The sequence below is a fragment of the Lissotriton helveticus genome, chromosome 4_1, assembly GCF_964261635.1.
Source record: "Lissotriton helveticus chromosome 4_1, aLisHel1.1, whole genome shotgun sequence".
Lineage (NCBI taxonomy): Eukaryota > Metazoa > Chordata > Amphibia > Caudata > Salamandridae > Lissotriton > Lissotriton helveticus.
This window is the reverse complement of record NC_136063.1, coordinates 2,139,564,056-2,139,590,706: the sequence shown is the minus strand read 5'-3', so window position 1 is coordinate 2,139,590,706 and position 26,651 is coordinate 2,139,564,056.

Genomic DNA, 26,651 nt, shown 5'->3' with positions numbered 1-26,651 from the left:
TCAAAACTGCTTAAAATGTTTTTATAAAACCGCTGGCCAGTTGCAGATCAGTCGGGTTAAAGCATTTCTTCATTGCGAGTGGGCATGATCTAATATTTAAATGCCTTAAGGATGGAAGTAAAAATATAGGGACATATTTACCATTATTTCACACAATGCAGGGCAGCAAGCAAAGTTGCCTCACTGCGTTATGGGAAACGGATAGAGCGGAAATGTATCACATCTACTAAGATATGGCGCACTTATGCTCCCTACTGGCGCTGCCTAACACCAAAGCAAGCAGCCTTGCGCCATGCTGCAAGGGTGCCTGCGTTAGAGTCAAGAAGGGATACTTTCCTGTACTAAAAAATCCAAAGAGGTGTTCTTCTCTTTACTTGCCATATGCAGAACACATCATGCAAGGTAAGAGGAATTAACAAGGAGAAAAAAGATATTTCTCCTTGTGACGTCATACTGTGGCAGGAGTACCTATTTGACACTATTGCAGGCCTACAAACCTTTGTAAATCTGGAATTGGCACAAATCCATGGGTTGATGCACAGGAACACTCATGCTCCACCTATGGAACAACTACCAGCTCGAAGTGTAATGTAACGCAGCGCATGCCGCTGCGTTGCACTACATTTCTTTAGAAAGCCACGCACTGCAGTACAACTTACCCCTTGCGTGGCTTTGTAAACTTTACTAAAGACTTTCTTTGTCCTTGCTTTGCCTTGCGCAATCCAAGAACAACGCAAAGGCTTAGTGAATTTTGGCCTTAACCTGCTCGGTTTAAAAGCCATCACAGCAAGAAATTGCGGGGCATATTATCAAGCACGGTGTTAACAAAACTGCTGCAAAAGCGGCGATAATGGGCTTGATAATACACCGTAGAGAATTCCCATAGAAGCCCATGTTCACACCAGAACATGGGCTTCTATGGGAATTCACAAGGGCATATTATCAAGCCCCTTATCGCCGCTTTAGCTGCAGTTTTCTGCCGCTAAACCGGCGATAATGTTAACGCCGTTTCTTGATAATATGCCCCTACGTAATTTCAAATAAATTAGCACCGCCACCAGGTGGTGTACTTACGCTTTCCTCCATGATCTTTGTCAGGAGCAGCCTTTGTCCTGGCTACACTTTGAAAATCTTGGGCTGCTGCATTCTCTACAGAAGGAAGGCAGGACTGTGTGATGACTCTATCTCTCAAGCATGAATAGTTCTACTTTTAGGTGAGGTTTTCATTTGTAAGGTGCTTCAAACCCTCAACCTGTGTAATTGCAAGAGAATTATATATCTCTGAAACATATCCATTAGGCAACGATTGCCAGATACATATTTGATCTAGTTTTTGTCACAATAGAACTAGTGTTTTCTATAAAGGAATTCGCAACTAATTACAAATATCTCCAGATCTGTAGACTGACTACTCTTCAATATCATTTTATATTGATTGCATAGTGTGGCTAGCATTGCACATAGGGAGTTAAATAAGATCACCACAAGAGAGGGGTCTCCCAGTGAAGATTTTCTGCCTCTCTTACTTAGGTGATGATAAGGTAAAAATGCCTTCAAGGGATTTATTTAAGTGTTTTACTTTGAATTATTTATATAATTGGATTATAAAGTCAGATAAATGATATCCTTGATCGGTGGTTAATTCCAACGATCTTAGAATAATAGTATTCACAAACCACAAAATAGAGACATTTATCATGTATGATTCAAATCATCAATGCGAAAGCATGCAGAACAAATAAAGAACAAAAGCGGGTGTATATAGAAAAATGTTCACTTTTATCTTAGTCAAAATAGGGTACTTTTTATAATAAATTATACAAACAATGTGACAGGAAGGTAGCAGTATACAATTGAGGCCTTCACTGTAACAATTGTAAAACACCTTTCCTCTTAATATAAGTAAAAACAAATTCCCTTCATAATTTGTTTTTACTTATATTAAGAGGAAAGGTGATGTTGCAATCCATGGAAGAATAGTCGATAGTTGAGGCAGACTTTTGAGTGACCCTTGTGAATGCAGCTGTGCTGTCTGTCGGGCTGTGACCATTAAGCATTTGCATTGAGAGATCGTACAGGTGAACTGCACATTGCTTGCCAAAGGTGTCGCGTCAAGTTTTGGCCTGAGTGTGCCCCCTAGTGCCTTTGGTTTCTTGCAGTAAGGTCATACTGAAATCCCCAGACAGAATGATGTTGGCGTCAGGGTAGGCAAGTTTTAGTGTGGCAAGTAAGGCTAATAATTGGCAATACTTGGCCATTTTTGTTTGAGCGCGGTGTGAATGTAAATGTTCATGATCAGTAGGGTGGTATTAAGGTCTATGACAGAGGCGAGTTCGGAAGTGTCAGTCGAGATAAAGGTAGAAAGGCCCCCTTTTGCTCTCCCTTGGTTAGTCCCCTTTATGGCCAGATTCTGGAATTTCTTGTAGCCTTCTAGGGAAGTGGGTTTTGTTAGCCATGTTTCCTGGAAGAGGAGTATATTGTACTGTGTAATAAACTCCATGAAGTCAGGGTCTTCTAGTTTCATGCCGAGGCCAAACTCGTTCCAGGAGCAGATTTTGTAGCCCTTGAGTGAGTTAGTGGCAACATGTGGGTGTTTTCATGCCCCGGCTTGGGAAGTTCCAGGCGTATTTAAGTGCCGGGGTCCAGCAGACTTACTGGCTTCAGGGTCAATGAAGGTGATTGTCCTGGCCTTGGAATCTATGCCTAAAAGAGCACTCCAGTTATCCGGGCCTTTTCCGCCTTTTAACCCCTTCCGTGCGGCCGCGATTCCCCCCGTGTGCGGCCGCCGCCCGAACAGGGCGGGGCCGTGACGAACCCTAGCCGTCATCAGCACACGAGCACCGTGGAGCGTGACGGCTGGGGTTCGTCACCAGCATGGAAGGGGTTACCAGAGCGGCTGGGTATATAGGCAAGTGTAGTGGGCTGGGATAGCACGGGGGCCGATCCTTTTTAGCTCGATGCCCCATTTTTTGAAGGGGGTCCTCTGCTGCCAGATTTGCTCAATAAAGAGGGACTCCTCGCGTCCTCCTGCTGCTGGCGCTGCGGTACAAACAAAGACGCAGTAACTGGATCTCTTAGAAAATGCTTCATCACCATATACTGGTTACCAGTTAAAAAAAGAATCGCTTTTAAAGCTCTTTGTATCTCTCATAAAGCCGTACATTCTCTAGGCCCCGAATCATTCAGGAAAATATGTCTTGGTGCACCCCAACAGGTCCCTAAGCTCGCTTACATCGAAGACCCTGTTGGTCTCCAGGACTCACAAAGTCTCATGGGGTGGGAGACGTTTTTCTCATGCTACATCTCGCCTCTGGAATCAAATGCCAGTCTCTCTGAGGCAGTCCTCCAATTTCCTGGCATTTAGAAAGTTTCTTAAGAGCTGGCGTTTTATTTTCCCGCTGCAGAGTCACTTTGTTTCTTTTCAGTTTGCAGGCAGTGCCAAGACGCCCTTGGGCATACGTCACGCTATACAAATTAAATCAAATCAAATATGATCAGTGCAGAAATCCGTGTGTGACCAGAGAGTCACAAAACTGAATCCTGTTTGGCGCAGTGGGGAATTGTGACTTGTGTATTTAAAGTGCTATGAGAACATGGCCTCTGGCAAAGACCCTGTGTGTGTGGAAATCATTACTTATATCTATATATTTTAGGAATAAGTAATCAGAATAAACCTAGAAACATTTTTGTGTCCATTAAAACGAAGCACTCTGGAACTAAGCTGGTAGCACCATAACATTGCCTCTAATGAAGAATAAAGCTTTGGCATGGTGGAGCTCCACGTGACTCCATGAGTTAAAACCCAGAGTAATCCTTTATGTTTGGTGCATAACCAATTGAACATATTTACTTTCAGGTAGCAGGCACCCTAGCGACAATGCTTGTTTCTTTTTGGGGATTTTTTGGTTCCCGAGCAGGACCTACTTTGGGGCTCACCTTGATGGTCCAAAGTACTGACTTATACTTTAAGAAATTTGGTCACATAGCTGAAATGTGTCTTCCCCGGTGTCCCAAAATCTAGATAGAATTGTGAGAGGTAGAGGGTTCAGAAAGCTGGAGTGTGGTTGAGATAATGAAATAAGCAAAGGAGAGAAAGAGATCACATCATCAGGGCGGGTTTGGAAGGTGGGGCCCAGGGCAATTGCCCACTTTGCCCAAGCCTTAAAACATCTCTAGTTTCATTTTTAGTTTTCTGTCCTTCCCTCCGCTTCACAGCACAGGAGTCCCCAACACCCCTTTCACTTTCAGGCAGAGGCTTCTCAATGTCAGCCTGAAACTTTCAGGTATAGTTGTTTTTGTTTTTGAAAAAAGATGGCTCCAGGGAGTGGCTGGGAGGTCTGCCTTCGGATGCAGAGCCCTGAACCTCCAGAGCCATTAGGGCTTTAGAGTAATTGGCTGTGTTTTTTTTTTTTTTTTACAAATGAACAGAGACAGCTTCTTCAAAGAGATGCTCCTGGGGAAGGGGAGTAACAAATGGTCAGTTTTTTTAAGGACTATCAATACCATTAGTACAGCAGGTGCTGTGGCATCTCATCATATACTAAATTGGCCACCTTACTACAAAAAACGTGGGTGTGGGGCCACTTGCAGGTATTATGGCCCTGGTCACGCTTGGTGTCCAGAGAACATGGCCCAATTAATGGGAAGGGGGAGAGAGGTTGAGATGTGGGTTTTGTTTGCCTTTTTTTACACAAAGGGACAGAAAGCCTGCTTTGTGTTTCAGGCCTATGAGTGACAACTCATGGGAGTGGGCACAGCAAACAGCCTGCTTTGCAGAACTGCAGGTATCATTGTTGCTATAGGTGAAATGGCACCAGGGTAGGGTGGTGAGGGGCCACCTAAACCCCAATATTGGCTGCTTTACCATCCTTCCTTGCTTGTATTAGGCCCAGTACACACTTACTGTGCCCGTTTTGCTTTGGGCCTCTGAGCAGTGGCCCGGGGGGGGGGGGGGGGGGGGGCTCGGGGGGGGGGGTGACGAATTGAAGCAGAGGAGAGACCATAGTTTGGGAGCCAGAGAGAGGGCAGGGGTGGGAAATGGGGAAAGACTTGAGCCAATGTTTATAACAAAGGTCAGAGGAAACTGTCGACTTCTCAAGGCTCTAGCTATTATTAGCGATGCAGAAGCATTGTCACTGACGCTCAGAGGTTTGAGGGACCCACTACATCACACTTATAACTCTTTCTCTAAGGTAGGTATGGGTGTTCATCTTCCTTGCTAGCATTAGAGCTGAGGGCATTTGCTGCAAAAAGGAACACATGGGAACTCATTTTGTTCTGAAATGAGGGATATGTGGCCTCACAGTGAGAGGTGCATATTAGGGAACTGGGAAACCAGGTTCAGGTCTTACCATCGGTCTTAGCATCAGCTCAGCATTCTGTGATTCTAGACAAATGACTTATACTCCCCATAGAAAATGGATCTGACCTTGTGTACTGTAACTGGTGCTCATGTAAAGCTTTCCAATGTCCTGGGACTGAGCCAGGGCTATATAAAACCCTGAAAAAACATAAGAGAGCCTGTTTTATGATTGGAGTGATGATCAGATATGGTGGATAAGGGCTGAGAGGCACCGGAGACAGCCTGCTATTCAGCTATCATTAGTGCAGTTGCATTGAGGCCCAGGAGTGCAAGGGGCTCACAACACCCAAATCTGGTCAATTTCTCTATTTGTTTGATGAATTTGCTCTTTTATAGCTCACATGTATTGTAGATTTTGAGCTACAGAAAAAGTATTGCTGAAATGTTTTCTTAGGTTCCGCCCCCTACACTCAATCTTGCCCCTCCTGCTGTCCTAATTCTTGCCATAAAGTTTTTTGTTTTTAGGGCTCAGAGCAAAAACGTTTGAAGAGGGCTCAGAGCAAAAACGTTTGAAGAACTCTGCTTTACACACTTATTCAACTGCTAGGCAACAGGAACATTTACTGTCATAAAACGTGTTAACAATGTACAATAGCCCTCCTTTCACACCCATTAAACTCCAAGAAATAGATGCAGATATCTCAATGAATTTGACACCTCTTCCTCACAAACACTCAACCACCCGGCTGACAGCTCATCATCGCAACTTGATTTATATACTCTGACTGCAGTGGAATCCTTAAAAGCAAGTTTGGAAGGCAGCCAGTCTAACTCTGGAAAGACATGCATGTGGACCAATGTGTGGTATGCAAATGCTCTCAACCTAACATATGTTGGGCCTTCTGGACTTCCATCTGTAGTGTGTAAAGTTTGTGTTGTCTATTCTTTCATTGCCACTTACACTGAATAATACAAATTCCTTTCATGCATTGCATTGCCACTGTTACTCATCCATTGCTGGGGGTGCAGTCTCGAAGGAAGTGGATTACTTGGGGAAACCAATGGATTTACGGTTCATAATTTGGGGAAAAATGTACGAAAGGTTTTAGGATTTCTTAACAGTCCGAATCGCTATTTTGGGCCGTTAAGAAATGCTAAATGGCCTTTCCAGATGTACAACGTCCAAATCACAGTTGCAAATTGCGATTTCGACAGGGTAGAAATCGCAAACTGTGACTGCAATTTAGAAATCGCAAATTGGGATTACCTATTGGAAATCCTAAAGCACATGTACGAAGTATTTCCTAAATGTGAATTAAGCATTTAGGAGATGCTATTAGCATCAACTTGAAGTCCCCCAGTGCAAAATAAAAAATCCATTATTTGGGTTATGCTTGTAATCCCTGGCTGCCCTCGGGATTGGTATTATGATCGTAACTCAAGACCTCAGATCTATAACACCGAAAATAAGGCAACAACAGAGCATATGTATGTATACTGTTTTATGGAATACCCAAGCATGGTCCAAGTATCGTGCTGTAACGTCCAGCAAAAATGAGAAAGGGTTAACACCACCCAAGATCTCACTTAAACGTTCACACCGTCCTCCGCATGAGCGCCGTTCCAGACACTCCCCAACGAGGGCACTGTGCTAAGTAGTGGCTGACAATGCCACTCGAGCCTTATAATCCTGATAACGACAATTCACACCATCATACCGCCCCCCACAAGAATGCCGGTCCCGGCACTCGCCAACTAGGGGCACAGAGATACCGTGGTTAATTTCACCAAATGGCACCTTAATCCGATTCCTGTTGAGGAACTAATAGCGGTGTCTCCCAATATAGCCTAATGTCTTATGAACGGTGATGGTTTCCTCGAACACAGGCAAGGACCCATACTGAGAGCTGTGACCCTCACTGGTTCCCCTTAATGGTTAAGTTCTCATGCACCCCCCTGGATGTCTTGGCGTGACAATGAGACGCGCAGGAGCAGCCGCTCGACTCGCGTCTGTATTCCCGGGGATTCCGACAAGGCAAAGAATGACCCCAGTTAGAGCCAAACAAACAAGGTCCCCAGGGAGCTCACGCACCTAGCAGGTCGATTAGAAGCTGCAGCTCGAACCGCTCAGAGACCCGGTCTCGGCACGCTACTCTGGAATGCAGAAAGGAACGCTGTTCCTTACCTCACGGTGTCTCCCCAGCCTTTGGCACAGCTCGAAAATATCTGACGTTTGTTCTTGGCGCCACCATAGCTTTATACGCCTCTGGGGTTTGCGCATGCGCCGCGCACGGCCTCACAGGATTTGTAGTTCTTCCCGGGCCCGATACTGGGAGTTGCGGTTCCGTTCGTCTTATTTTGCGGTATGTGGTACTGAAAATTCTGGACCCGTGCCATAACCATCATCGTAGCTTGACGATTTTGGTATCAATAGACCGAAAATGGCGAGTATACTATCCACGAGCATTTTTGTCATGTTCGAGCGACGAAATCACCCTGAAATCATAGTTTCGTCCTGAACCCACAGGTTCCATTTTGTGTACAGCAGCCATTTTGTGAGTTGCCCTCACATAGGCCAATGATTAAAGCCAAACACGCTCCTGAAGGACACGCACACCTTCCCTGACTTCTCTACGACCTGGGCAAGCTGTCTCCACTGCCCAAGGCCAAACCTGTTCGGTCAGTTCCTCTCCCAGTGGCCGAATGAGATTAGCATCAAGGCACAACATACCATAAACCTTTCATCGCACACGAACCATGCCTAATCTTACACACACCTGTCCTTGTTTCCTACTTTCTGGCTTGCTTTACGAGGAGGAGGTGCCCGTTTTTATTGGGGGTCCACCGATATCTGATGGAAGTTCTGGGCCTTGCCGGTTAATTAATTGTGGGCTGGACAAACTGAAATATGGGCTTGTCATCATGACTCTGCTTTTTCTTTGTAGTGAAAATATGTGGATGGTCAACTGTAAAACAAAGAATGTTTGCCTAAAGCGTAATATTTTGTATAAAAAGAGAAGGCTGGCTTTGTAAGATTGAGCAGTCTCCTGAGAATATACACCGTGTTGTACTTCTAGGACGCCTGTTACTTGGTTGCAGCCAATAAATTCGATCTTTGACTTCACCTAGAAGACTCTGAGTTTCTGTAGTCTGAAACAGGAAGAACCCGAAGTCTTAGGGTGTTGTCCCTGGCACCGCTGGGTTACCGGCTCAGTACCGGTTCTGAAAAACCCAGTACTTCAGATGGCGCCCAACGTGTGGCGATTTCAGCGGTACCGGTCCAAGCCAGAGGTTCGTGAGGAGCTTCGTGTGAAAATTCTGGAGGAAGGCCGCCACTTCATCGACCCCTGCATGTCGACGTGGTCCGAAAGTCTTTGCTGCGAGGTTCCCCGCTTCCCGACGGCTACGAAGGACTGCTGCCCTGACTATCGCCCTGTTTTGGACCCTTGACGTTTGGTAGAGCGAAACGATAGACGAGTCTTCTGGTGACGTCATCGATACCTCAGTTAAGTATAAGTGGAGCGTCTCCCGGTCCTTAGTTGGTTCTTAGTTTGGTATCCCCTTGGGATCTTTGATTTGGAACTTGCAAGTACCAAAGCCGAAGGACTTGTGTATTCACGAGAATATCTTATTCGATAATCCTTTGAAGTTTGAAGCTAGACTAGAGAGCGAAGATGCCTGGTCTTAGCAGACATGGAAATTTGTTTTGTCTTGGTTGTAATAAGGATGCCCGATTGGAGGACTCGTGTCCGGTTCCTCCGATTGGAACTCCAACCTATGAATTGTATGTGAAACATGGAGTAGGCCCCATCCCATATAATGAAGTGTGGATCCGATACACCCGCAAAGATGGTGTTTTAAAATGGCCCCAATATGGTAGCTTTGACACGGAGGTTTTAGATAATCTCGAGATTAAACTTTTTAAGAAGAAAGCCCGGCCGGCGATGTTTGACTCTTTCCGCCTATGGCGTAAGGAAGCCAAACAGAAGGAAATTAAATTAGCGAAGAAAAATAAGAGAGAAAGGGGTATCTCAATAAGGCAAGCTGCTATGCAGTACAAAGATAACGAAGAGGAACAGATGAGTGAGCAGTTGCACAGGCAACGTAAAATGGTAATCGATAAATGTAATCCAGTTTTGCCGCCTCTTCAGCAAGATGCAGCAAAAGAACTTGAAAAAGATCCCCTAATGTCGCATTTGTTGAGTTCGCCACCCCCCTATGCGCAGAATGCTACAGCACCTCCGCAACCTTTAGTTGTACAGCAACCCCCGGTTGTTGTGCCTCAGGTTCTTCCACAGCCACCAGCTGCTCTTCAGTTGGCTCCTACACCTCCGGTGCAGCCTCCTCAAGGGCCACCGACTTTGACATCTGCTCTGCCTTTACTTCCTACAACTCTGACAACTATATCGACTACCACTCCTGGTATTCCTCCTGACACTGCCTCTGCATCTGCCTTGCCTCACTCTGCTTTTCCGCCTGTCCTTTCATCGACTTCTCCCTCTGTTCGCCAGAGAATGACTATCACTGTGGCTAGCCTTCTATATCCTCTCTTTGGAGCAACAAGTGTAACCCCTGTCTCAGAGCGTAAACAGTTACGTAGCCAACTGCCTGATTCTAGGGAGAAGGAAACATTGAATTATTTGGCACATAAATGGGTTACTGACCCGATGAGATATGAGCTAGAGTCTGTTATGGATGTCTTCCATCAGTGGGAAGCACCGAAACAGAGATACGTTTTTGAGAAAATGTGTACTTTTCTTTGTGAGGATTTGGAGGAAAATGATTTAGAGCCTAATCCGCCTGAGTTGTGTCGTGTCCGGTTTGAGTTTGCAAAAGGCACGATTGTGGGTTCCGATGTTGAGAAAGCAGTTGCGACATTATTATCATTCAGGAATGAGGGTGTTTCTCGGTCGTTGTTTGAGTCTGATTCCTCTGTTAAGAAGAAGGTGAGACAATATCCCATGAGAGAGGTTCCCCCACAATGGAGAGAAGGGGACCCAAATGCTAATCCAGTCATTCCGCCACATTTTCAGCGTGTCTGGGTACATGTTCCTTGGAAGCGAGCTGATGTCTTGGCCCTTAAACAGACATTGCCTGATCCCCGTAAAAATCCTGCAGGGTATTACAAGGAATTGTCACAGACAGCAGGCTCTTGCATTATGAATTTAGCGGACATAGACATGTTGTTTGGGAACGTTGTTCCACAGCCTTTGTGGGGAAAGATTCATCATGCGGATCATGATCAGGAGTTAGGTGACTCATGGGCTAATATTAGTGCTGCAAATGACCGACAAGTTGGTGGTGCTAAACCCGAGCCATTAGTAGCAGACCTCCCTGGTAGGATTATTAATTACATGAAAACTTTAATGCCTGCGATGCGTGTGAATTGGGATAAATTGTCTGCGTGTAAGCAGAAGAAAGATGAAACGGTGTCCCATTTCTTCACCAGGTTTGAAGAAACGTTTGTCGACCACAGTGGTCAAGATATGAGTACAGAAGGTGGTCAACGGTTGTTCATTGACAAGTTCGTGCATAATTTGCTCCCCGAGTTATGTAAGAAGTTGAAGGATTCAGAAAATTCTTGGGCCGTTTCCTCTTCAGCACAGATATTGGCTACTTCACAGTATTATGAAAATAGGGATAAAGATGAGAAAGATAGAGCAGACAGGAAAACTAAAGAGTTGAAAACGAAGGTTCTGTTACAGCAAGCGTATCCACCACGTGATGGCCAGCATAACTATCAGCAGCCCCAACAGTATCAGAGAAACTCGCAAAGGGTCGAGTTTTCTCAACCACGTGTTCCTGTAGGTCCCAATCAGTGTTTATATTGCAAAGAGGAGGGACATTTCAAGTATAGTTGCCCTGTTTTGTTGCAGCGTATGAACGGTGTTTCTGGTACAAGAGGTCGAGGTGTTCAACAAGCGCCTAGATGTAGAGGACGTGGAAATTTCCCCCAGAACGCGCGTTCCCTTCCACCTCAAAATTCAATGAATAGGTTTGATCAACAGCATAACGCGTCTGGTAGGACGGCTCAATACTATGCTGATGACTACTATGCAGAGGATGAGAATATGGAAGGTAGTGATTGCTAGGACAGCCACAGACAAAGAGAGGGAGTTGTTTCAGTTCCAGTAGATCAGAGTGGACCTTATGTTGAGGTGATTACATCAGGTGTGTCAGAGCCCTTTCTGTTGGATACTGGTGCTACAAAGAGTTCTATAATGCACTCTAAACTCCCTGGCGCACCTTTTTCTGGCGAAATGAATGTTTCAGTAGGTTTTTCTGGTGCCCCGGTTAGGAACCCAATTTCTACTCCTATGTCCCTTTCTGTTGGACTTTGCGAATTCGAAGCACCCCTTATTCTGACGACAGGTTGTGGTGAAAACTTGTTGGGATTGGATCTTTTGAAAAGATTGTATGTGACGTTGTATTGTTCTCCCTCAGGAGTACAACTTACACTGGGTAAGAAAGTGATCTCTCCAATGTATTTGTCAAAGGACAAACTTCCGACAGATTTGTCATTTCTTCCCGATATTCTTTGGGCTACTGGTCCTAACAATGTGGGAAGGAAACTGACCCCGGAAAGAATTCAAGCAATAGCGAAATTGAGTGTACCTAAGACACAGAGAGAAGTACGTGCTTTCTTGGGTATTACGTCCTATTGCAGACAATGGATACCGAATGTTTCGTTGTTGGCCAAACCTCTGGTGGCATTAACTTGTAAAGATACACCGAATCCCATTCCATGGTCTGAAGAGTGTCAGAAAAGTTTCTCCGAATTGCGTGATGCATTATGTTCGGCTCCTGTGTTGGGTACCCCTGAGTACAGTAAGCCCTTTACATTGTATGTCCATGAGAAAGAAGGTTGTGCATTGTCAGTGTTGACACAGTTGTTCGGGAACAGGCAGCGTCCATGCGCGTTTTTCTCGTCGACTTTGGACCCGGTAGCTAAAGCATTGCCGAGTTGCTTAAGAGCCACAGCGGCAGCAGCTGTTTCTATTCGACAGTCCGCTGGTTTAGTGATGTATAATACATTGATTGTGATGGTTCCACATGCAGTGGACACGTTGTTAAACAGAACCAAGACACAGCACTTAACTAGTGCTCGGTTTTCAGGTTATGAGTTGACACTGTTAGCGAGTCATGTGCACATAAAAAGATGCAACACGCTTAATCCAGCTACGTTGTTGCCGATTGTAGCAGAGTTAGATGCTTCTGAACAGCATGATTGTTTTCTCAGAACAGAAGAAGAGACGAAAGGGAGAATAGACCTTCAGGACACTCCTCTTGTGAAGTGTGATGGTACATTATGGGTGGATGGTTCATGCTTCAAGCTTCCGAATGGTATTACGACTGCGGCATATGCTGTTACGACTTTGCATACGATTGTTGAGGCTGCACGTATCCCACATAATTCAGCTCAAGCAGCAGAGTTGATTGCACTTACGAGAGCGTGTGTGTTGTCGAAAGGAATGAAAGTGACCATATATACCGACAGCCAGTATGCATTTGGTGTGGCTCACAGTTTTGGACGATTGTGGAAAGAACGTGGATTTCTGACTTCGCATGGAGCTAAGATACAGCATGGTCAGTTGGGGAATGAGCTTCTCGAGTCGCTTACCTTGTCGTTGCAAGTTGCGATCGTAAAATGCAGTGCACACAAGAAGGTGACTGATGATGTTAGTCGTGGAAATGCATTTGCTGACGAAGTCGCAAAAGAAACAGCAAGGGATGTGATGAGTCGAATGTATGTCGCAGGCCCTGCAAGATGGGTTGGTGATGTTGGAATGTGTGAAGACACGATAGAGAGTGTAAAGTCTATTCAAGCTGAAGCTACAGAGAAAGAATTGAGTGTGTGGAGAGAAAGTACGGGTAAATTGGATGCCAATGGTTGTTGGGTTGAATTGTCAGAGCATCAGCGATGGTTGTTACCCGATGCGTATGTGCTTGCAGTGGTTACAATGGCGCATGGAATGGCTCACATCAGCGTGAAAGGGATTTGCAAGTTGTTGGCTCCAGTATGGCAAAATGCTGGAATGCTTAAGTGTGCAGAGAACGTGGTCAAGAATTGCATGGTGTGTCTGAAATACAATCCTGGTAAGGGAACCCCAACTCCAGCTGGTCATTTTGCGCCTCCTACGTATCCGTTTGAGGTCTTGCAGCTAGATTTCATCCACATGGAAAGGTGCAACAATTTGAAATACGTACTCGTTGTTGTTTGTGTCTTTTCGAGATGGGTAGAAGCATATCCCCTAAAAGACAACACTGCCTTATCCACAGGTAAAGCCCTTGTGAAAGAATTCTTCCCTAGATTTGGAATGCCGAGAATGGTCTGGAGTGACAATGGGAGTGAATTTGTGGGTCGAGTGATGAAGAAAGTATGTGAAGGGCTAGGCATCCAACAGAAATTTCACGCTGCAAATCACCCCCAATCAGCTGGACTAGTAGAATGCTACAATGGCACGTTAAAACTTAAACTGGCCAAAATTCAAGCGAGCTCTGGTCTCAAGTGGCCTGACGCTCTGCCTTTAGCACTCCTATCAACCAGAATGACTGTGCATTCGCGAGTGGGACTTAGTCCGTATGAGATTGTGTTCGGCCGTCCGGCCAACATATGGGGAGTGCCAAGGCCGACAAAATTCAGTGAAATCGAACACCCTATACTGCTTGACTACTTGTATGAATTGACGGCTAAATTGCGTGTTTTACACCAACAGGTTCACGACACTCTGCCTCTGGTCTCTGAAGCTCCAGGACACCCAATCAATCATGGATCTTGGGTGCTGGTAACAAATTTTCAGCGAACGAAGAACGACCAGCCCCGGTGGACCGGCCCTCACCTCGTCCTTCTGTCAACAAGATCAGCTGTTCGAGTGGAAGGAAAGAAGCACTGGATCCACGGTGTACACTGCAAGAGGGTACCTTTGCCTCTGCTGTACAACCAGTGGGTCCAGGAGGGCGTCGCTGACTCAGAGACTGAAACTGTGCCTCGATTTCTGCCTTTTAGTGATGCACGTATAAAAGGAACAATTTCTGAAAAAGAAAGTGACAATATCTTGCAAGAAGCGGTGCCGCCGTCACTTCGATTAGACACTACAAAGCCTGAACTCCTTTTCCAAGATCAAACAATACCTGGAAAGAAAATATATAATCTGAGGCCGAGAACTATGGACAAATAAAAAGATACTTTTCTTTGCTATTTTTGAAAGTGCAGCTCTCCCATCTGAGAAACTTTTTTATTTTTGTTTTTCGAACCACCATCCGGGTTCCGCTGTAGGGTCGCGGTTGCCCAAAGTCTTTGGAGTGCAGCTGAAGACATTAGGTCGACAGTTCTGGTTGGTCTAAGGGAGTTGCCCTGGACTGACAGAAGCATTCCTTAGCATAGAACACCCTACCATCGCGAGCAGCATTTTAGAGTGGATGGAGTTTTTCAAGATGGAGAGGCCTGCCAAAACTATGAGCTTTAAATCCAGAATATGTAGACTGATGACCACGAAATGCTTTTTGATACTATGTATTTTCATGTTATTAAGTGTAACAATGTTTTTAATAGGATATGTTATATTCTCTTTTCGAGTAACATTTGCACCCACTACATCGCCCATACCTCCTCCTTCCACTGTTTCCTCACATTCTTTTCTACCTCTTCCTGAACATGAATCCCCTAGGAGATTAGAGTTTATTAATAACTCCTTTGTTCAGCTTTTGCACCAACACCAACTAGTAATGAACACGACTAACTGTTGGGTGTGTGGCCTTATGCCTCATACAATGGACAAAGGTATCCCCTATCTGGTCCTGCCATTCAGCCATAATGGTTCTGTGTGGGCATACAGAAAAATGTTCATCTACGCACATGAGACCTACCCCCTACGTTCTGTGACAGACAATCCTAAGAATAGTGCTCTAGTTAAGGGTATAGTAGATATGATTAAGGAAGATATTTCCTATGAGACTATCCCGAGAGATGAGACACTAGTATACATAGGATGGAACGCGACCGGATATGGAGCTACTCTGAGTGAGAAACAGCAAGTTAAGAGATCTTCCCCGATTTGGATTGTACCCCATCAGGGTCACTTATGTCTGCAAGGTGTTGGCAAGAATCCAAGAGCTCAGTTAGGGAAAAGTATCTGCACTGAAACATATGTTTTCACGTCCCAGACTTCCCCTTCGTTCCTAGCAGCTAAGGGTACCTATTTCATCTGCCATGATAGAGCCTATACCTGGTTGCCCCCTGACTTTTCAGGTACATGTTTTGTTTCGTTCCTGTTGCCTCCCACCTACACCGCTACGGCAGATTACCATAAGACAAGGATAGTTAGAGGTGTCCTCAGCAAAGAAGACACTGCAGGACAAGAATTTGGAGACTTTGTGAAAGGTTTTCTGCTGTTCTGGGGACCCATGGTTAACAGCAGGAACATAAGACAATTAACGAGGGTGGTTGAGTCCACCGTAGTTGAAACTTCTGGTGCCCTTAGTAACTTGACTGCTGAGCTCCAGTCGGATCGTCTTATGACCCTTCAGAACAGAGTCGCGTTAGACGTCATCCTTGCAGACCGAGGTGGGGTATGTAGAGTGATCCAATTGAGTTGCTGTGTTTTCATTCCAGATAACGCTCCAACAGTGTACCAGGCCATTTCCAAGTTGCATAAGATTTCCGAATCTATACATGTGGACAAAGGAGATTGGTCGTTAATGGGATGGTTCTGGGAACTGGTATCCGACTGGGGATGGAAAATTCTGATGGTCATTGGGATGGTCTTAGCCATTCTTTTCCTGTTCTGTCTATGCGTACAGTGTGCTCCTGCAATATGTGGTCTCTGTGCTACATCGTGTGTAAGGAAACCTGTATTTAGGGACGAGCTAAGTAATAGGATGATGCTACAGCAACATCTCAATGACTTTACGAATATAGACCTGGACTCAGATTAGCATGAGTATAGGTTAATTGCCTATGTAAGGGCAAAAGGAGGGTCTGTGGTACTGAAAATTCTGGACCCGTGCCATAACCATCATCGTATCTTGACGATTTTGGTATCAATAGACCGAGAATGGCGAGTATACTATCCACGAGTATTTTCGTCATGTTCGAGCGACGAAATCACCCTGAAATCATAGTTTTCGTCCTGAACCCACGGGTTCCATTTTGTGTACGGCAGCCATTTTGTGAGTTGCCCTCACATAGGCCAATGATTAAGGCCAAACACGCTCCTGAAGGACACGCACACATTCCCTGACTTCTCTACGACCTGGGCAAGCTGTCTCCACTGCCCAAGGCCAAACCTGTTCGGTCAGTTCCTCTCCCAGTGGCCGAATGAGATTAGCATCAAGGGACAACATGCCATAAACCTTTCATCGCACATGAACCATGCCTAATCTTACACACACCTGTCCCTGTTTCCTACTTTATGGCTTGCTTTATGAGGAGGAGGTGCCCGTTTTTATTGGGGGGTCCACCGATATCTGATGGAAGTTCTGGGCCTTGCCGGGTAATTAATTGTGGGCTGGACAAACTGAAATATGGGCTTGTCATCATGACTCTGCTTTTTCTTTGTAGTGAAAATATGTGAATGGTCAACTGTAAAACAAAGAATGTTTGCCTAAAGCGTAATATTTTGTATAAAAAGAGAAGGCTGGCTTTGTAAGATTGAGCAGTCTCCTGAGAATGTACACCGTGTTGTACTTCTAGGACGCCTGTTACTTGGTTGCAGCCAATAAATTCGATCTTTGACTTCACCTAGAAGACTCTGAGTTTCTGTAGTCTGAAACAGGAAGAACCCGAAGTCTTAGGGTGTTGTCCCTGGCACCGCTGGGTTACCGGTTCAGTACCGGTTCTGAAAAACCCAGTACTTCAGGTACATGTGTTCTCCTACCGCTTGCTGCTCCTTAACACGTCCTGGAACATGACAATGCTGCACAGCACTTGCGCTGTGCTTGAGAAATCTATTGTTTTTAATATAAACTTAAAAGGGACTTACTCTCCTCACTCTCCCAGCTTCTCATTGGTTCCTGTGAGTTCCACTTACCTTTCCTCCATTTCTACTAGCTGTAGCATATTTTCCTGCATTTACCAATGCTTGTTCCTCATCTGCTTTTCTAATCAGTTTCCTGCTACTGAAATATTGTTAACATCTGCTTTGGTGGATCGTTATTTTCATAAAGTTTTGCCTTTTACTCTTGCAGTGTATTTTTATAACAATTTATCACCCAGAGAGATTAAGGGCCAAATGCATGAAGCAAATTCGTATTCGCAAATGCCGAAATTCTGCGAATTTTGGCGTTTGCGTATGCGAATTTGCAAAATGTATGTATAAAGGAAAATCTGGTGCAAAATAAGGAATCGCAAAATTTGCCATTCCTTTTTTTGCAATTGCATTTAAGGAATCGCAAAATTTGCGATTCCTTAAATGCAATGTATGAAGCAAAATAAAATTGCAAATTGTCCCTAAGGAATCGCAAACTACCACCAACTTCTAGTTGCTGGTAATTTGCGAATTCCTTGAAAAATGCCCATTTTCGCATTTTTCAAAGCGCCATGTGACGCACATACATGCCCTTAGGGCATGTATGTGCACCACATGTGCACCCATGCTTATTACAGGGGTGCAACAGGGTGTCCTTTGGACACCCCTGCACCCTTGAAATTATTCTCAATTTGCGATTTTCAAATTGCGAATCGCAAAATTGAGAATACCTTCCCATTCATTCCTATGGGCCTCCTGGCCCATAGAAATTAATGGGAAAGTATTCCTTAATTGCGATTCGCAACTAATCGCAATTAAAGAATAGTAAGAATTTGCAACAAAAATGCGAATTTGTACATACATACCAATATGCGATTCTGAAATAGCGATTTCTTAAAAATCGCTATTTCAGAATCTCAAATGGGTACCTTGATACATATGGCCCTAAGTGATTTTCATAGAATCACAGGATGGTGCGTAGCGCCGAGACTCGAACCGGGGTCCCTAACTCTCGAGTCGGCAGCTTTGGCAGCTCCACCACATCGCCTCCACTCATGGGTTATCCATTAGGGAGCTCTTATCTTCTCCCAGATGATGATTGATGAAAGCAGCTCCTTATTCATTACATAGGCAAAACCGATGCATTACCAATGCATGTTTATTTTGACATGAAGCGTACATATGCCCCTAGGGCATATGTGCACCTACATGTGTACCGGGAAATTAGGGGTGCGTCCAGGAGGCCTTAAGCCCAGAGGTATCCTTGGCTTTGCTTTCTTAAATTGCGATTTCCTACTAGGAAATCACAATTTAGGAAATGCAAACCATTTCCTATTTCTCCCATAGGCAGGAATGTAATGGAATTTCCAATTTTCGATTCCCTAATAGCGATTCCTACAAAGTACGATTCGCAAATTTTGTACATATCCTTTTGCATTTCTTAAAAAGCAATTCCTACAGAGTCACTATTTAAGAAACGCAAATGGGAATCTTCTTGCATCTGTCCCATAGACACTTGAGTAGCATTTGCAGATTTCAGTTTCGACATTTGTTTTGATACAGACACACTGGCAGGTAATTCACAAGGACCATTGATGAACTATGACTCACTACCTGAATTTTACCCCTCATTTTCTAAAAATCACTCTCGGTTGGACAAGGAATGGACAGGCCCTACCCCGCCCCTGCCAGCTACCGTTGTCCTTCCATAGAGGAGCACAGTGAAAATCAATGCACACCGGGCCATAACGCCTATATGATTACCCAGCTTCCCTTATTTATCGAATCTTAGTTCAGAACTAGTCTTAGTCAAAAAAAATGTTTGTCACACAGCTTTGTCTGTATTTTCTACTGCTGGGTGATGGTTGCTTGTCACCTCACACTGGTGCCTTAGGCTTCTTTTCCTTGTGCGAGCCTCGTTCTGAGGATGAAGACTGACAAAGAAAACAGACTGCAGCTCACTCCTAAGCTGGGCTAGAACAGTGGATTCAGGGACTGAAAGAAGACTTTTTTTACAGGAATTTCGATTTGTGCAGTGCATCTTTCAAGACTTCCCTACATCCATACATATTCATTGCAAAATACTAGGTTTTCACCTCAAATACTGTCTCCACTTCAGGGTTTGGGGGGGGGGGGGGGTGGGGTGTTACAGCGCAATATTTTCTTTTTATTAAACGAAAATAAACAATTCAACAGCGAATTAATACCTATGTGTAATGATTAGTAGCCTACTTTGCAAGTACTGTGTGCAATGTGGACCCCAGATTTCTAAGATTGGAATTGCTGCATTTTTAAAAATTTATCAGGATGTGTTACCTAACCGCAGAGAAACACACACATGTAATGTGGCTTTTAGTTTTTATCTTCAAATAAAGTACTTTCAGAAGATAAGTTGCCTTTGTGTGAGTTTCAATGCTTGCTATTTTTGAGTGGTATGTGTGGATTTGTGGAGGATCACTTTGCCAGGCCCACTAGGAGAGACCTCTGGTAACCTCTATAAGGATGTGTAGATATATAGACTGTGATGGAATGGAATGTTTATGTGGACATTCCAGGTAGGTGATGATCTGACTTGGGAGTTCCATTCAGGTCAGGGGAGCCTGGTCTAGGAATGTATAGCTGTGTGGATGGGGTGCTCCTAAATAAAGACTTCATTGAGAGTTAACTTAGACTGAGGATTTAAGTGCATGCATGAAGCACACATGTGACAGATGAATCTCCACTGGCAGGATATTATCAATTAGTCAGTGGACATGCAGAGTGAAGAAAAAGGGTATATCCTGAGCTAAAAATCAATAGTATAATTCATTATTTAAATCCAATCAGGCGAGTTGTCTTCATTTCATCTTGATTTTTTTATTTTCAATCTTCATCAAAAGAGAACACACTAGCCGCCAACACGTGTTTCGTCTTGGTGTGGTGACCAAACGACTTCTTCAGGGCGAAGGCTAGACCCAAACTGTCAAGAAAATATATGGCGGGTCTTCCTGAATGCACGGCAGAAGCACAAGAGAGATTCCAGTACGCCGACATTGGACAGGTGATGCTTTACCTTCCCTCGTACTCGGAGGACGTGGGTAAAGTCTGGATATTGTCATAGGTGCCTTCACATGATGAGGCTGATTGCTGGGATCTATTCATACTGGAACATTGAAGACTGGCACCATATTCTTAGGACCATGGAACTTTCGTATTGATTTGAGAATACATATATTGATAATCTCTCTTGTGCTTTTGCAGTGGATTCAGGAAGACCCGCCATATATTTTCTTGACAGTTTGGGTCTAGCCTTCGCCCTGAAGAAGTCGTTTGGTCACCACACCAAGACGAAACACGTGTTGGCGGCTAGTGTGTTCTCTTTTGATGAAGATTGAAAAATAAAAAAATCAAGATGAAATGAAGACAACTCGTCTGATTGGATTTAAATAATGAATTATACTATTGATTTTTAGCTCAGGATATACCCTTTTTCTTCTATTCACAACTGTGTATTTGTCCTTAAATCACATTGTTTGGTCCGTGGAGGGTGACCAGGACCTTATCCTTGGAGCTGAATAAGATATTGACTATTACCTGTGTTTCTTTCCAGCGCAATTGTCACTCATTCACCTGTTTCTTCTTGTTTGACATGCAGAGTGAGTTCAGGGCTGGTCTAAGAAGCCAAAGCAGTCCTGGCAATTTTGTCATACAAGACCCTGGGGTGAAGGTGGGGGAGGAGTCGGTGCAAGTGTGAAGCACTGCTGGTTTTGTTATTGGATGGCGATATTGCAGCACTGCTGCAAAACCGGCACCTTACCGCTGCAAAACCTGCCCCCTCCCTTTCAGCCTCCCGGGGAAACGCCTGATGCCCGCTATGGCCAGTCCAACCCTGAGTGAGTTTTTAAAAGGAAAATCTTGTCCTTGGGAAACCATCGTTTACAGTGGAGAAGTGTGGCTCACTGGTTAGAGGAGGCAGACCTGGAAGCAGAGGTCAGCCCGGGACCAGGGTTCAATTCCCGGCTCGGGGGGGGGGTCTGAGTCCTAAAATGTCCATGGACTCGACAATTCTCGCTCAGGTGCCTACTCGATTCACGGGTTCACACTCTGCGACTCTGGGCAATAGCTTGCTTAATCTCCACAACGGCCCCTCGCGGCGGGATGCCTGGCTTTCACCTTGCGGATACCCTGCCGGGTTTATCTCACAGGGGAATACCAGGACGGGTTCCCTAAGCAAGCGCTTAGAAACCGCTTGGTGATTTGCGCTATATAAATTCCTGTACATTTACATTTGTTGAGTTCATGTGTAGACAACATGCATTGTGGGGCCTAATCAGTGTTGACGCTCCGCCCCTAATTAATTAAGGATGGTTGATGGGTATCAAAAGGAGAATTCCTTTTAACCCTCAACCAAGACCAAGAAAACCTGCTCAACATGGCTTTTCTAGTTCTCTGTATTTGTGGTTTTATTCAAATAATAATACAAAAATAATAATAATTCAAAATACCATGTGTCTTGAAGGAATTCATTAGCCATAGCACATTTGGTAAATAATCAAATTAATAGTAAATAGGTCTAAATATAGAAACAAACACAAGCATCTAAGCACTATTCTCCAATAAAATATTTTACTTTTGCATCAGTGATGAACCCAGTGAATGACTTGCTGTGCGCATGCACTTGCACGTGACCCACGTGTTAGGGTGATGATGAGTTTTGCACCCGGATGGGTGACTGGTAGCTTTTGGGGCTGATGGATCTCTTTATTAATTCTTTTGTGCATGTGCATGATTCGCGAATGTTACACATGAGACCACATCCTCGCCTCAGGGATGTCTATTAGCTGGTTGTGTGGGACTTTTTGAAGTGCATAGGGTTGCTTTGATGTTCCTGCAGCACAACAACAAGGTAGCAGCATCACTGGGTCATAGACAAAAGGCCTGTGTTTGTATTGCATCTTTCAGAAAACCTATGTGTGTATATGTTCTTACTTTGTGAAAAACATATTGTAAATCTAACAAAATGTTACCATGACAGCAAGGAAGTGAATGAAGGAAAAAAGCAGAAGCCAGGTAAAAGCACTGTCTGCTAATGTCTGGATCAAGAATGGAGGCAGCAAGCACATTAGTGTACCTTTTCCACTGTCGATGCGCATTACCTCGGATAGTCGACAACCATAAAAATATTTCCCGCCAGTACTCCTAGGGAAGGGTGGCAGGCTGACAACAGTTTCCAAACCTGAAAGACCCATTAAAAAGAAATCATTAGCAACTTTTACCTACAGTGTTTGTAGGCTTCAGGCATGCTTAATTTGGTTCTTGTCCAGAACCACCTACAAGTGCCTTTTGGCACCACCATTGCTGGGACCCTTTTCTCCTTTGCTGCACACAGACGTGGTCTTCTTTCAGTCAGAACTAAGTTCAACCCGACACAACAACAGCTAAAATAATTGTCTAAAAGAAGAAAAGCCTCACTATGTCTAGTGCCTTCTTATATGCTCTTAAACTCCAATTGGTATTGGCTTAATGTTTACAATTTATGGATTTTCTCCACCAGCATGGTTAATGAAACGAACGAGCAACTGTGATTATGTAATAACCCTTTATTGCAGGCGAAGGTATACAAACAGCACGCACTTTCTGAAGAAAACATGCAAAAATCAGCAGTTAGAACTTCAGCGAGTCTGCAAAGGAAACACATCTAAGAACAAATTGTGGCTACTCAGCAGGTCACATCTACAGCGTAAAAAAAAGTCTAATCACCAACCCATGGGAAACCTAATGTAGACACAGATGGCACAGACTAACCATTTGCAAAATACCCTGGGCCTTATTTATGAAGGCCTTGCGCCGCCAGTGCGTCACTTTTAAAATGGGAAAAAGAGACGCACCGGTAGCACAAGGCCTTCATAAATAAGGCCCCCTGGGCCTCATTTATGAAAAGTGACGTTCACTTTTCACTGCGCCCTCCTTGCAACACCAATGATGCGTCATATTTACAGTATGACGCATCATTGCGCAAGGAGTTACAGATACGTTAGTATTTCTGATGTATCTGTATGGCGCAAAAGTGACGCATTGCTGGAGTGTGTCACAAAAGTGACCAACTCCAGCAATGTGTCCTTTCACATGGGACAAGCCCCATGTGAAAGGGCCTGCGTCAGTCTTATGCCTGCCATGAGGCAGGCGTAAGATTTTGATGCATTAGCGTCCTAGAAGTGGCGCAGTGAAATCTTATAGATTTCACGGCGTCACTTCTATGACTCTTTCGTGCGTCAAAAACCCCCCCTTGCATACATTATACCTGGGGCAGGTATAATGTGGCGCAGGGGGTTACAAAGTGACGCATGTACCTAGATGCGTCACTTTGTAAATAAGGTGCAACAAGGCACATTTTTTACTCCGCTGGTGCGTCACAAAAAGTGACGCACCAGCGGCGTAAAAGTGACGCAAGGGCTCATAAATGAGCCCCCAAAGGCACAGAAAAGCCAACAGCTAAAAGGAGTTGACTCAAAGCACCCTCTCTCTCTTTGCTGCTTCTAACTGTGCTTTAGAAGGAACTGGTGACATCATGTCTGACTAATATTTAGAACTATCTGTAACTCCACCTAAAACTCATAACCTAATTGCCTAAACCTGAGACAGGGACGCTGTACCAGACATGGAGTGAACTAACCCCAATGAATGCTTCAGCAGCTTTGAGACAGCATGGGAAAAAAGACAAGCTCCTCCTGAGGGTAAATGCATTGCAAAGTCTGACTGTACCTGTTTGTTGGATATGGCATTGCCTGTCAGGGACCAGTGAAGTAAAACGTTACCTACATAATACCAAGCCATTTGGGCAGGTGAAAGAATAAACAGGAAAAAGAGAATACAGTTAGACACTCTACCATTCTCAGTGTGGCTGATGTAAATCAAAAAACGGAACGTTTTTTCAACAGAACCTCCACCTCAGAAGGTCTCCAACCAGTGATGCCACAGAAGACTCACTCCTCTATTTTAATTATGTTATCTTATGTCATGTTATGTTATAGAAACTTGTGAAGAGTACGTAAACCACAAGGGGGCCGATTCACAGAACTGACTTAATACAAAATCCTAAACTTACTACTTTTGGTATTCACAGAAGTTAGGAACCTAAATTAAGTCTGTCTTAAGTCTGTCTAAAGTTTGTCTTAAGACAAACTTTAAGACAAAATACTAACTTCTGTGAATACCACAAGTAGTAAGTTTAGGATTTTGTCTTAAGTTAGTTCTGTGAATCGGGCCCAAGGTTTCTTGACGCTGAGGTACAGAAAAGTTAACACAATCAAAGACTTGCGGCAAGAGATTACACTAGCAAATCGCTTGCTGAAATAGCCAGTTCTTTAGCACCTGTCTAAGCTTCGAGGAATCTGGGAACAGCCATACTGTAGAAACAAAAGAATTCCAGATCCAGGGTGCCTGCACAGATAATCACATGCCGCCCACCCTTTTCTTGCTATACTTGGGGATGGACAGAAGATTCTGGGAAGAAGAACAAAGGGCCTGGGTACGTCCCGGGGATGTGAACCTCTCGCCTATAAGGCAGCAGCGGTGCGTCCATTGGGGCGTAGGGGCGGAGCCCCACCAGCCACCATGGACCCGCATCGCGGCCGCCGGCCGTATCTTAAAAATTGAGCAGGGGGTGGCCTGCTGCAGCTTGAGTGACAGTCCACACATTCAGGCTGCAGCAGACCGTAGTGCGCAGTCCCGCTGGGGAACTTACAGTGCGCATGCTTGAGAAAGTTTTCAACTTTCTCAAGCCTGCCACAGCCCGGGTTTCCTAAGGGCGAGCAGTAAATGTGACCCCCTAGCCAATCCTGGCGCTCCATGCAGCGCCAGGATTGGCTGGTCCACCGGCGCAGCATCCCATTGGATGCCGCGCGTGGGGGTGGCCCGGCAGCATTCCTCTCGCAAGCTAAGGAGGACTGGTCGTTGGCGCCGGCGGTGCCCGATTCTGGTTTCCCTCACCCTCTTACTGTTTTATAAAGCCCTGAACGCATCTCTCTTGTTCCTTGCCTAGACTCGTACGCCGTATTTTGCATGCCTGTAAGTTTTTTTCTTTCCCTTCCATAGCAATCCAACTCAACTTTTCGTTCTCCCGTATTTTTATTTATTAAGCGTGATTGTTGATCTTTTGATTACCTCTGTTTGTACCATTGGTAAGGTTTGCCAGGCCCGCTGCAATAAGCCAGTACATGAAGCAGCCTCTCAGGGAAGCAAGGTGTGGGTGCTTGACCGTGTTTTGTGTCCTTGTGGGTGTTGGAGAGAGTTTTACTGCCTTGTGCTGGCGCAGGGACGCATTGCAGGCACTTACTGCTTAAACGCTGACACGTGGTGCTCTCTCTTACGGGGCCTCGGAATTAGATGTGCACAGTGCACGTGCACTGGAGCATGAACTTGCCTTCGAATGCGGCAGGCAGTGAGGCCTGTTTGTACAGGCAGGAGGGATTTTGGAGACGCAACCCACTGCCTGGTGTCGCACTGTTGCACTCCCCCTCCGATGGCCGTGACACGAGTCTGTGGTGGTGTGTAGCAGCTCGGTGTACACGAGTAAGTTCAGAGCGTCGGTGGCTGCAGATCGAGGTACGCCCGCCTCGTCGCCACTTTGTAATGTCGGGTCACACCCCAACCAAGAAGCCACAGACCCAGTAGGTACTTTGTATGTTCCTTTATTCTTGGAGGGAGAGCGCGGGGGGCGTTTGCCTTTCTCCGTGCCCTGTATGGAATGGCCACTACCTAACCCATCACATCAGGCATTGCGCCCATCACGTGGTGGTTGGGCAGCTAGACCGCAACACCACAGTGCCCTCCAACTTTATGCACCGGCACAAATTAAGCACTGGGCTGGTGCAGCGACCAGGACACAGGGACGCCTTCTCGATGCTGCTCAGATTGAGCTTGGGTTGGCTCTTACACCAGCTTTCTCTGTATCACCTCGTGAGCTCAAGAAGCTGGAAATTAGTTTATTTTATCTGTATCATACAGCGCCAAGGAGCTTCAATGCGCTTTGTGAAAAAATTCCTTTTGCAAATACAGTTTGTAGTGCGGTTAGCACTCTAGTCTGCCCACACATGCACCCCTACATCCGCAGGCCAGGCGTGGCCTGCGGGGAGGCAATAAAGGGAAGGCGTGCGCTCGGGCACGTCACTTCCGACGGTGACCACAGTGTGAGCCTGATTGCTGCAAGCAGCGCGTCCCCCCCCTGCGCTATCTCATTGTGGCCTGGTGCCCCAAGTTGGCATAAAACTACACTGGCGACGAGCGGAGGGGGCCCAACCCTCGCCCGTGCACCTGCTTCCTGCGTGGAGCGATCCGCTCCCCCCCGCGGTGGTGACCGCGTGTCCGCTGACTGGCTCAAGCCCTGTGAGCCCACCTCCTCCGGT